This window comes from Leucopleurus acutus (assembly GCF_964270905.1).
Source record: "Leucopleurus acutus genome assembly, chromosome: 6".
NCBI lineage: Eukaryota > Metazoa > Chordata > Mammalia > Artiodactyla > Delphinidae > Leucopleurus > Leucopleurus acutus.
In genome coordinates, this window is record NC_139149.1 from 46,297,126 (window position 1) to 46,310,035 (window position 12,910).

At 37.3% G+C, this 12,910-nt stretch overlaps 1 protein-coding gene across 6 annotated transcripts in view; it reads left to right on the forward strand.

The window, feature by feature from the left end:
- PKP4 (plakophilin 4) overlaps positions 1 to 12,910 on the forward strand; it is a 252,594-nt gene that overhangs the window by 166,479 nt on the left and 73,205 nt on the right. The window lies entirely within an intron of this gene.

A 12,910-nucleotide genomic window follows, 5' to 3' on the forward strand; every position in this document is an offset into this window, starting at 1 on the left:
TGGTGTTATTTATAGTGGATACAAGGCAATTTGCCATTTTGTAAAGAACCTATTCCCAAGAAATACAGTATTTTACTCAAACCATAGATTAGGAAGAGACATGTGAAAGGCTACTTAACAAGAAGACTTACAAACAGCAGTTTAATGCAAAGAAAGACATGGCATGAAATAGTATGTGGTTAACTACCAAGTAAGTATTATGTGGGAAACATTGTCATTAAATGGACAGCCCACTTTTGAGATAGCTTTGCAGAGAGGATGAGCCTGGAGCCTGGGGCTTGACCAGCAGCCCGGCTGTGGAGAGGGCACTGTCATTGGGCAGCAGAAGAGACGACAGAAATGTCTTGTGGGAACATTTGAAACTAGTTTGAGAGATGATAAGATGTGCAAAGGCTAGACAGCCACACTGGGCCAAATTATAGAGATCTGTAAATACCAGGGACTTTGAACTTCCTGCACATCATGGGGAGCCACTGGAAATCGTTTGAGCAAAAAGTCACCTGATTTAAACATTCCTCAGGAGAAATAGCCGTGCTGTGAACTGTTAAAAAGAGAGTTGAAAAATTCAGTTTAAAGAAAAATACACAGTGCATTTGCTACTTGGTTATGGCAAACACGTACCATTTAATGTAAAATTCTCCTGTAAGTTCGTGTTTAATACTGCATCATTAATTTATTCCGAAAATATTTCTTGAGAGTCTAGTTGGCTAGCATGTAGTTGTCAATGTTTAAAACAAATATCCTTGCCCTCTTAAGTGTTTCAAGTCTAGTGGAGGTATATAACTCTATATACTTAAAATTGGGGGCGACGGGGGTGGATTCTGTAAAGGAAAACTACAAGTGTATACCGTGTTTACCCATAGCTCTGTTTTTGGACATTTAAGTTGTTTCTAACTTTTCATTGTAATAAATAACATTATGGTAAACATCCTTATGTATAAAATTATATCTGCAGCATTGATTTACCTTAGGCTAGATTTTTAGGAAGAAAACTATTCAAACTATATGAACATTTTTAAGGCTCTTTAAATGTATTACCAAGTTGCCTTCTTAAAAAGATTGCATTCATTCTCCCTCCCTTTAGCTATGTGAGGCCAGTCCTCTCATACTCCCTCATGAGTGTCATCATTTATATCTCTATCTACAAAATGTTTCGATATCCCGCCGTTGCCCTTTTCTCTTGGAGGACTAGTGTTTGATAGGTGAGAGTTCTTTGTAGCCCAAGGAGAATAGCTGTGTCAGTCAGGGCCCAACCACCCAAAGGAGTGGTCCTTCCTGGAAGCTGCTGCCATGTCTAAGACTGCAGGGACAAGGGGCTGTGTGGCTTTGCCACCAAACTGGAGCAGTGGTGGGAGGTGGGACCCGGCGAGTTTTCCAGCATTAGCTGGAACCATGAAGGAGATACAGCCATGCCAGCAATGCTGCCTGAAGTAGAGCTGGAGAAACATCCTGACTGAACTGAGGTGGAGGGGGCAGTTGTGGATTTTTTAACTGCCAAAAGCCAGGCGGGCACGGTGTGTAATTGCATGGATTTACATATGGAGAGAATGCGCTTGTGAAGACGTACGATGGAGAATGAACATCTGGGCCCTTGGCATCCTTTCTGCCTCTCCTCCCCTCCAGTGCATTTACTCAGCTTCAGTCATTTGACCACCATCTTCATGATTTACTAATGCATAAAATATAGATAGATAAATAAATAAAATATTATAAATAAAATATATATATATTTCATTTAATATATAAGTATTATATATTCATATATTTTTAATATATGCCGGATGGCTCCCCAAATACTTTAGTGTTAGGGAAATACAGCTCTAGTAATTCAGCTGTCCTCACCACAGTGACATTCATAGTTCACACCTGATAACTATACTTCATCCCTTACTTTGGTCAGAGTATACTGCTGCCCAAACTCATATTCCAACCTGGGAGTTTTACTTACCCTTTTTCCCTTTGCAGGGAGGGGGAAGTATATTAACTTTCAAACACAGCCAACACAACTGATATTTATTCTACTCTCTATTATTTTAATTACATTAACGTTTCTTGTGTGTTTTCTTAAATTTGCCTACTTTTCAACCATACTTAAGGTATTTAAATTGTAACCATGGCAATAAGCTCTAATGATAAGTAAGGGTAGAAAATTGAAGTTTAATTGTATGAATAAAAGATAAAAATCTTATTTGTTTCATATTCCTTTTTCTGAGCAGTTATAGATGCCCTTTAGAAGTTTGATTGTAAGTGAACGGGATGAAATGACAGTTTTGCTGCTACTTTTCCTGTAAAGTTTAACTGTTATTTTCTCTTTACCAGTTTGCATGCAGAGACCCTGAATGTAATATGAAAATAATCTTATTTTTAGAATTTGGCAGTCCCACCCAGAATGAGGTAGGGGTGGCTTAAATATAAGAAAATACTTAAAGGGTCTTTGGTCCATTTTGTCTTTGGATAGGTCTTGACAAAAGAAACATCTTTATTCAATTATCTTGGTTTCCTAAATAAGAAAGGATTATTTGAAAGGATTTAGGATTGAAGGTCTGTTATTGTTCCTCATTTTTCTTTAATATTTTGAACACTTACTTGAAGACAGTTTCTCTACCTTTTGTGTGTGTGGTTTACTACAAATTTGGCTTGAAAAGCTTTTCAGCCATAAGGTGAATTGTTAGCAAGGCAATAGTTTGATCACTACCTGGGAGTGATCCCTGCCTACTCAGGAGTTTTCAGCAATACTCCATTGAAATGCCAGAAATTGAGACCAACTGCTGTATTTGTTTTTAAATAGCTAACTTACTGCAGAGTCATTTTCTAAGGAAAAGCTCAAGATGCCCTAGGCAGAAAAGATTTCCATTTATATGATTCAGTTCAGGAGAATCAGCTTACTTGTGTTTTCTGGTTGGTTGATTGGTTGGTTGGTTGATTTTTTTAAATATATTTTTATTTATTTGTGTATTTATTTTTGGCTGCGTTCGGTCTTCGATTCTGTGCGAGGGCTTTCTCCAGTTGCGGCGAGCGGGGGCCACTCTTCATCGCGGTGCGCGGGCCTCTCACTATCGCGGCCTCTCTTGTTGCAGAGCACAGGCTCCAGACGCGCAGGCTCAGTAGTTGTGGCTCACGGGCCCAGTTGCTCCGCGGCATGTGGGATCTTCCCAGACTAGGGCTCGAACCCGTGACCCCTGCATTGGCAGGCAGATTCTCAACCACTGCACCACCAGGGAAGCCCTGGTTGGTTGATTTTTGATTTTTAACTTGTACCAAGGATCGCAGGCTGTTGCAAAGCAGAAAGCCAAGGCCTTGGACACTCAAAGAGATAACCTCCCAAAGTGTGGGGAAGAATCATCCGTTCTACAAAACATTTTTATTTTCCTAGGCTGATTGGGAAGGAATCTTAAGGAGAAGCTCCCCTGGACATAATAAAGTTGTTTTAAGCATATATGCTTTATTGTTATCTTGCCTTTCTGTTGCCGTCTCTCTTCCATTATTCTGTATTTTCTAGCTTACCAGCATTACATGTCTGCTCTCTAAAAACATAAATGGACCTCCTCTTGTCTTTTATGAAGAGGAGAGTTTATTATTTTCTGTTGTGGCTTTGCTTTTTCCTTAGCCTTGCATTTCTTATGACCTTGGATTTGGTGGGTGTGTTTATGTATACTCTGCTGAAAAAGAGTGAAGAGGGAATGTTGTCTCAGGGTTCCTGTTTCCTCTTTTGTTAGTGTGCCATTTTTCCACTATTCACGTCTTCATATCTCTTACCAATGTATGTATTTGTACAGTCTCTTACGTTCCACCAAAATTTGAGGTAACTTTTAAGAACCCATATAATAAAATAGAAAAATAAACTCCAGAATCACAGAAAATATATATTAGAATAATAGGTAAAGACCCGAAGAAAGTGAGAATGCAAATTTATGCACAAGTAATTATACTTCTTCATGATGGAAAATATTATATTATGGAGGATATCTTTTAAAGAAAAAAACCTTGGACTTACCTCTCTTTTAAGAAAAAGCACACCAATTCAGTCATAAAGATAACCAAGCACCATGTGCCCTACCTACCAGAAAGAAGCTGTTGAAGCCATAAATTGAGTCCTTTTGTCAAAGTGATCATGGGTTGTTGCTTAAATCCTCCAGCCACATCCTGTAAACTTGTGAATTTTGTCACAAATCACAATTTCACAGTTTTTCTGTTTCAGGGGGAAGATTACTAGAATGTAGGCAGTTGCCAGTTTTAGTACTTGTGTGTAAAATGAGGGGAGGGGAGCGGCATCAGCCTGAGAATCTACCCCTCCCCTCCTCTTCCCTGCACATTAGGACAAGGAGCAGCCTCCAGGGCTGGAGTGCGCTGTCTGTCCCCACAGTAGGAAGTTATATCATGCATATTCATAAATAGAATATTAAATTAGCAATCATGGATAAAGGACTATTATTTTACTGCAGATTTTGAATGGTATGATTTATTATGACTATAAATTATATAAATGACAAAATTTTATTTCTGCTTCTCTTCCAAATACCCCTATTTTTTCAGACCTTTTTTAGTAACACAGTCATTATAGTCTTCCTACCACAATTGCAGTGCTGTAGCTTCCTAATCACCACTTTTTCATGTTTTGTTACAAAAGTAAGTTATGCTTTTGTGTGTGTGTGTTTTTGTCTATTTGTTTGTTTATTTTGGCATGCTTCTTATTTAAAATAAATTGTCTAGAAGAATTTGGAGTAAAAGGTAAAAATTTCCTTCATTGCCACGTCTACCCATACCATGGCCATTGCCCCACATACCCACACACACACACACACACACACACACACAGAAAATCTGAGGGGGGTGTGTGTAAATATCCACACATTTGCATTTGTTTTGTTTTGTTTTTAATACCATGAGGATATGTTATACATTGTTCTATGACTTAAGTGTTTTTTTCCTTAACAACATAGTAAAACTATGCATGTGTTTCTGTGTCAATTTATAAAGATCTGCCTCCTTTTTAATGTCTATCTATTGTTTAGAAAATTTATGTAACCAGTCACTTATTAGTGAATATTTTGTTTTTTCCAACTTTGCCCTTTGACAAGCAGTGGTAAAATTTTTCACTGCACATCTGAGTGTCTCTGTTGATTACATTTTTAAGGGGAACTGCCTGGGCAAGGATGTATACATTTTTATTTTGGCAAATAGTGTCCAATTGCCCACCGAAAATGCTTAGCAGTATGTGGCGAGGGGGGGATATTTTTCCTCTACCCTCTTAGGTTAAGTAACTGGGGGCCTGTGAATTTAACTGACAGTAGACAGATTAATAATAATTTTTCAAAAACCCTAAGTATTCATATGCATATGAGAGCTCACAAAAGAAATAGCTCCCTAGGGACTTCCCTGGTGGTCCAGTGGTAAAGAATTCGCCTTCCAATGCGAGGGACACGGGTTCAATCCCTGGTCAGGGAACTAAGATCATACATGCCGTGGGGCAACTAAGCCCACGTGCCACAACTACTGAGCTCGCACACCTCAACTAGGAGCCTGCGTGCCGCAAACTACAGAGCCCACACGCTCTGGAACCTGTGCCACAACTAGAGTGAGAAAATCTTCATGCCACACCTAGAGAGAAGCCCACACGCAGCAATGAAGAGCCCACACGCCGCAACGAAAGATCCCACGTGTCTCAACAAAGATCAGCATGCTGCAACTAAGACCCAATGCAGCCAAATAAATAAATATTTTAAAAATTAAAAAAAAAAGAAGTAGCTCCCTAAATGACTAGGGTTGGGGGCTTATATACCTAACTTAGGGGAGAGGAAACAGGCAGAAGAGGCTTCTATGGGAAGAACAAGTGGATTTCTAGGGGAACAAACAGGAGATAAGACAGTTTGTGATGATGTTTGTTTACACAGGTGCAAGTGGTCTCTCCGATTTTTTTTTTTTTCATTCCATAAAACTCCCCCAGAAGGGATCCATGGCAGCCTCACTCCCAGGACTTTTCTGCTTTTAGTGAAATAAGGGAGGCTCCAAAAAGGCTTCCTTCTGCATCTGTTGAATCTCAAATATCTTTAGTTTAGAATAATCTCTCAGGGTCCAAATAGGTCCCCACAAACATATACTCCTACCTATACCAAGTGTCATGCCTATCATGCTTCCCATGCTACCAGAGGGTAGTAACATACAAAGTGTAAATCCTCATGAGTATTTAAAAAAATGGCTTCAAATTTCCCTGTATCATAAGCTCTATCTACATATTACATAGAGTAAAATCATTTACAGAAATAATTATTAAATATTCATTAAATCAGAACATTGCATGGAAACTTCAGCATACCACTGACCATTCTATTATTTGATTCATTCTCATGGAAATTGGAGATAAGCCTGATCTTGGAATTTAATAAATTTGTCATGATACCTATCAGCTTTGGTTTCTTCTCTTTCCGTATCTGTCTCAAAATGATCAGATACATTTTTCTGTCAACAAAAATGCAAAAACGATTACCAAAACAAGCAAAAACTGCTATCACTATTAGAGGTGATTTGGGAACCAACACCTCACTCCAGAGGTGCCCAAACTTTGCTGCACGTTAAAATTGCCTGTGGAGCTGTTAAAATATTATTCCCGGCCCTCCTGATACACAATTAAATCCAAAAGTCTGGGGCCCAAACCAGAAATCAATAGTCTTTAAAGCTCCCCAGTTGATTCCACTCTGCAGTTTGAGAACCACTGCCTTACTCATAATTAAATCAACTTAGTTACTAGTAATTAAAGAGAAGAATTAAAATTTTATCCCGCTTGTCCTATACAGATTTTATTTCAGGATCACCAAATAACCCTAGTTATTACTGGCTATCTAAAGATTTCTTAAATATGCCAAAGAATTCCTGCTGATAAATGTAGAAAGAACAATAAAATTAGAAAAATCACCAATTTACAGCCCCTAATGAAATCACTCGTTCAAGCAAAGATTGTCAGTGTATGCAAAAACCTCTATATTCTCAATCCTAGCTGCACATTGGAATCACCTTGGGAGTTTTTAAAAATCCTGATACTCATACCACAACTTGGGCTGATTGAATTGGAATCTCTGGGCATGGGACTCAGTAAGCAGTAGTTTCTAAATTCTATGCCCTCCACTTCCATGGCAGACAACCAAGTTGTGCAGTGTGCAACCAAGGTTGAGAATCCTTGCATTAGTAGAAAGGAAGATGGTGAACTTGAAAATACAAAGATCAGGCTGCCACCACTTGAATTGGCTGCTTGATCTGAGCAAATGTAAAAGTTCTGATGTGACGTCATGTGAAGTACACAGCACTGTTCATGAAGTGTTCTAACCACAGAAGTTTGACCTGAAAGCTTTTAGCTCTAAATATCTGCTTACAGGAAAAATTGAGGTTTGAGGATGTGTAAATGCCACCACGAGAAAGCCATCAAACATTTAGAATGTGGCGCATCCTATGAGTTTATTGCTATGGTTCCAGCAGTGAGCCAAGAAGATGAAAATGAAGGAATGGGAAATCCTTTCTAGATCGAAAGAACTTAAGTAACAATCAAAAACGCAATCAGTGAACCTTATTTCAGCCTGACTAGTAGAAGGCACTGAAGAAAGACATTCCTGAGACATCAGGAAAATTCTGAATATGAACTCATTATACGGCATTATGGAATAATTGTAGTTTTGTGAAGTCCTTACTTTATAGAGCTACAAATGGAAGTATTTAGAGTTCTGATCATCTGATATGAGAGGTCTGTTTTAAAATTCTCTAACAGAAGAAAAGAAAAAGATAAATGGATCATAAAAGTGTGGTATAATATAATTATGAAATCCGGGGGGTTGTTAATTATACTTTTCTCTGTTTTTATATATGTTTGAAAAGTTTAATTTTAAAAAATTTAAATACAAGTTGTTTAAATAAAGGGTTCAAAATAGTGGGATTTAAATCGTACATCAGAGTAATGTGTTAAAGCCAGTAAGCTGTTGCCCATACTCTGAAGGCAGGTCCTAACAGAAATGAAACCAACTATGAGACAGTGACATGTGCTCCCCAGCCAGTGGGTGGTACTTAATTTGAGTTTCCACATAGATGGGATTTTGTTACAATTCTTACTAAGCAAAATCACCTGTAGCGTGCCGGGCATCAGCTTAGAACTCCACATTTATCACTCTGTTTGTGCATGGGTGTTTGTGCCAGCAAATAAGAATATTAGCATTTAGCTTTAGCCAACATGTATCTTTATGTTCCTGAGCCAGTTATTCATGACGTATGAACACATCCCCCAGAAGCTTAAATATTGTTAGTACTTCATGTAAAAATCAAATATCCAGCTTTAGCCTTTAACATTTTATGTTTAATTCAAACATGTCAAATAAATATTTAAATTTTCTCATGTTTTTAGTGATATGTGAAGAAATAATCTATTAACTAGCTAAAAAAAAATAGAAATTGTAAAGTCCAAAATCTCCTGTTTTTCCATTACCACCTCCTCAACACAGAGCCCCACTTCCTTAGCTTACAATTGTTACCTCGGGAAACGTTAAAAAGGCTACCATCTATAACTCCACATTTCATTTTTATGCCAAAATTAGCCTACATTTAGCTTTATCTTGATAATCTTTACCAAAATAGATAATCCAGTAGAAAAGAACAGAAAAACCTGGTTTCCCAAGACCCATTCATTTCTTTTAAAGGTGAATATGTATGGAATTTTTTAGAGAAGGTTTTTTTTGGTTTCTTTTTTTTTTTTTAACAGAAGAAATGTATCTCCCACTATCAAATATTTTCATTTATATATTTGGTAACATCTTTTCCCCAAAAGGAACAAAATTTGTCTTTGGAAAAATATTTGACTGGTTTTTGAGCACTTACTTTCCATAGACTACACTTTTTACATCACAGCAAGTGTCTTATTCTTTGTTCAGCTTTACTCGTTAGGAAGTGAGAGCCCTCTGGCCTTTTATGAGCACCGCCTGTTAAACTCGGACACTTTGCAGATGTGATCCATTTCTTTTCATCTTTGTATTTCTAAACTTCTTGTTTTTATAGTTTTCCTTTTATAGGGATAATAGACTATGAATTTTTATGGTAAGTTTAATAACTGTATTTTAGTTAGTACCCAGACTAAAAATACTTAATAAACACTCATCTTAATATGTCTACTTGTGGAAATTCCTATTTTTTTCCCCTAAAAATTAGTTTTAATCATTTTGAATCCCTGAAGAGAATTCAGGAATTTTAAAATGTGTTTGAACAGGAGAGCTCTCTGGTGGCATACAAACCTAAAATATTTTTCAGATTTGTCATTGTAGAAATCCAAAGTACTTTATACCAGTTTATACAGATACGAAGTTTGTTTAAACTACGAAATTCAATTCGGGTAGATGAGCTTCTGCAGTGGATTTTAAGGCAGACTAGTTGATGTTTAGAGCAAGGTTTAAAGTGAACTAGAAGGTACTTCATTAATAATGGTTTTTATTTTCCAAGGCTTTTCACACAGTGTTTTCCGTATGAGTAAAAATTTTAGGGCCATTGTCTTATTAATATTTAAGAGATAGTATAAGCATGCATAAGATCCAAAAATCTAGATATATCAAGAGAACCAGACTAGAAATAGCTTCAAGAAACATGGTCTTCTGCTCGTTCTTCTAAGTCTTTACTTCCATTAAAACCCAACTTTGAAAGAATATCATATGTATGTAGTAGTTTGTAGTTGGGTCAACAAACTCCAAGTATCTGTAGTATTCTTAAGATATCAGTCAATATCCATCTCTATCTTATGTGAGTTAAAGAACTGTTCTTATGCTTCATGCTTCCATCACCCTATTTACATTTTCACTCTGAAACAGGATTTCCCAACATTCTCATTGCCTCCAATAATAAAGTTACCTGCTGTTGAAATGAGTCTTGTACATCAGAGAAGCTACTGAAGAGGACAAGTCTTAGGGACCATTTTCCAGGTCCGCTTCCAGAATTTGGCTGAGAGCTTTACTTCTTAGCCATTGAAGGCACTGGAGTATTTCTGCAGCAGCTCTGTGGAAAGTAGACTCCCTTCTGAGCCTACGGTGCTACGGGAAGTGAGAGTCCCAGGGCCAAACAGGAAGTTGAGTCCCCGTAAGACTAAATTCTCATATTTTTCACAGTGTTGCACCTGAGTGTGATAGGCTGACTTCAACTCATAGGCCAGAGTTGGAAGAAATGTGACATACCCATTTCCCTTAACTGTCAAAGAAAGTATCATCTGCCTTAACATTGTGTGCTATTACCATCCCAAGGTCCCTGCCAAAACCCACACTACACTGCCTTTTATGTAAGGGCAAACCCCTAAACGCTATAGCAACTCAGGACAAGGAGAATCTAGCATAAGGTTGCAGCCTGCTGGTTTGTGAAAGACTAGTTACAGGGTTATACATACTAAAAATCTCCTTACTGATCCCTAGGTTCCTGTTTCAGTGGTGATTTCACACACAGTGTAGACCTCTGTCATTTCACATAACATAAACAGACACATAGATTAACAAAGCAGAGTCATTTTAAGAATTTCAAGTTCTTTAAACAAGCCTTAGACCTTTCACTGAGCATATTTTTATGTGTACTTGGTATGTATTTGGGAGGTACATCACAGAAAAGATAAAATAATTCACTTTGTATTTCATCTTTTACTGTGAGCTTAATGGGATGGGTAATGTAACAGATTTTCATAGCCCTACAACATTATTGTCCCTTACTTTTCTTAGCTGCGGCCTTCTACTTTTTCTAATTAATTGCCCTTTTTTGGGTAATATTCAGGCACTCAGATGAAATATAGCAGACAAGAAGGACCATGCTTCCACAAATCTCCCCGTCTTAATCACAGATGGAGATTATTTCATTCCACCTTGAAGCTTATTCAAGTTCTATATTTGTAGACATTCATTTTCTTGGAAGATGCTAATTTGATGTTTGAAAATCTCCCCTAGTATATTTCTGGTGTCCCAGAAAACATGTTTGTGATTTTTTCAAAAAGGTAACACATGTTCTTCAGTACACAGATTAAAGAAGTAGCATTCATAATCTGTTTGCCATTTTTACTCTTAAAAATCTCTCAATTTCATGTTCTGATTGTGCTAAACAGCATGCCAACTGTTTAATTGTAGTTTACAGCATTGATCATAAAATGATGAACCCCATCCTGTAAGTCTCTGTGGGTTTCTCTGGTAAATTTGACTAGTATCTGCTTCCATTCCACAAAGCAGACGTTTTTAAAAGACATTTATTTGAAAGATTGCATAAATAATGCATAATTAGTAATTGTGACACACCATACTACAATAAGGTTTACTTTATTCAGTAATTAGGAAATGACCCGTTTGTATATCTGAGGTATAGTAGCTGTATGTACATACATTTATGTGGGTGTATACGATTTGTGAATTACAAGTTTTCAAAGAAACAGTAAATAATAGCAAAAACTATCTTGAAAACAATTTAATTTCCTTTTAGTGATTCAGAAGAGATTTCAGTATCTTTTTGTCTTTGTAGGTATACATTATCATTGGACTCTACTATAGAAGTAGAAAAATGACTGAAGACCTTATTCACAGTATAGAATTTGGTTGTTTTACAGTCCATATTAAATAAACCTCTTTAACCAACTTTGTAAAACTGTAACTTTTATATTTACTGAAATATAAAGCACAAAATAGGTACCCTGTACTCTAAACCCAGTTATTTAGGTCTTCAAATTAGATTTGGGGTACATGGGGATTTAATATTTTAGTGTTCTAGTTAACATCTCTGTGTCCTTTTCTATATTCTGTTTTCTGAGGCATTGCATTTAAAACTATAAGAAGCATAGGCTTCCCTGATGGTCCAGTGGTTAAGATTCTGTGCTTCCACTGCAGGGGCATGGGTTCAGGGAACTGAGATACTGCATGCCACACGGCACAGCCAAAAAGTAAATAAATAAAAAATAAAAGTATAAGAAACAGATACTAACATTTAGAGGGCAGATGATCATATTACTTGGGGGTAATTTTGTTGATTTCGTTTGTGTTTGCATTGAGATTCTAATTCTGTTAAGTTTTACTGTTAGGGTGACCAGTATGGAATAATGTATCTTACAATTTGTACTTGATCTGTGTAAGATTATTTTTTTTTAATTAAAGCATAGTTGATACACAATATTAGTTTTGGGTGTACGACATTGTGATTTGACATTTATATACATTACAAATTGATCATAATAAGTCTAGTAACTATCTGTCACTGTACGGAGTTATTGGGATATTGTTGATTATATTCTCTTTTTCTATTTACTACATCTTTATTGGAGCATAATTGCTTCATAATACTGTGTTAGTTTCTGTTGTACAACAAAGTGAATCAGCCATATGCATACATGTATCCCCATATCCCCTCCCTCTTGCATCTCCCTTCCACCCTCCCTATCCCACCCCTCTAGGTCATCGCAAAGCACCGAGCTGATCTCCCTGTGCTATGGGGCTGCTTCCCACTAGCTATCTGTTTTACATTTGGTAGTGTATATATGTCCATGCCACTCTCTCACTTCGTCCCAGCTTACCCCTCCCCCGCCCCATGTCCTCAAGGCCGTCCTCTACATCTGCATCTTTATTCCTGCCCTGCCCCTAGGTTCATCTGTGCTGTACATTATGTCCCCATGACTTATTTATTTTATAACTGGAAGTCTGTACCTCTTAAGCCCTTTCACCAGTTTTGCCAACCATCCCCCCACACCCATCCCTTGAGAGCTAATTTCTTTCCCTGTGTCTATGAGTCTGTTTCTGTTTTGGTTTTTAGCTTCCACATATAAATGAAATCATATGGTATTTGTCATTGTCTGACTTACTTCACTTAGCATGATACCCTCTAGGTCTGTCCGTGTTGTGGCAAGTAGCAAAATCTCATTCTTTTTTATGGCCGAGTAATATTC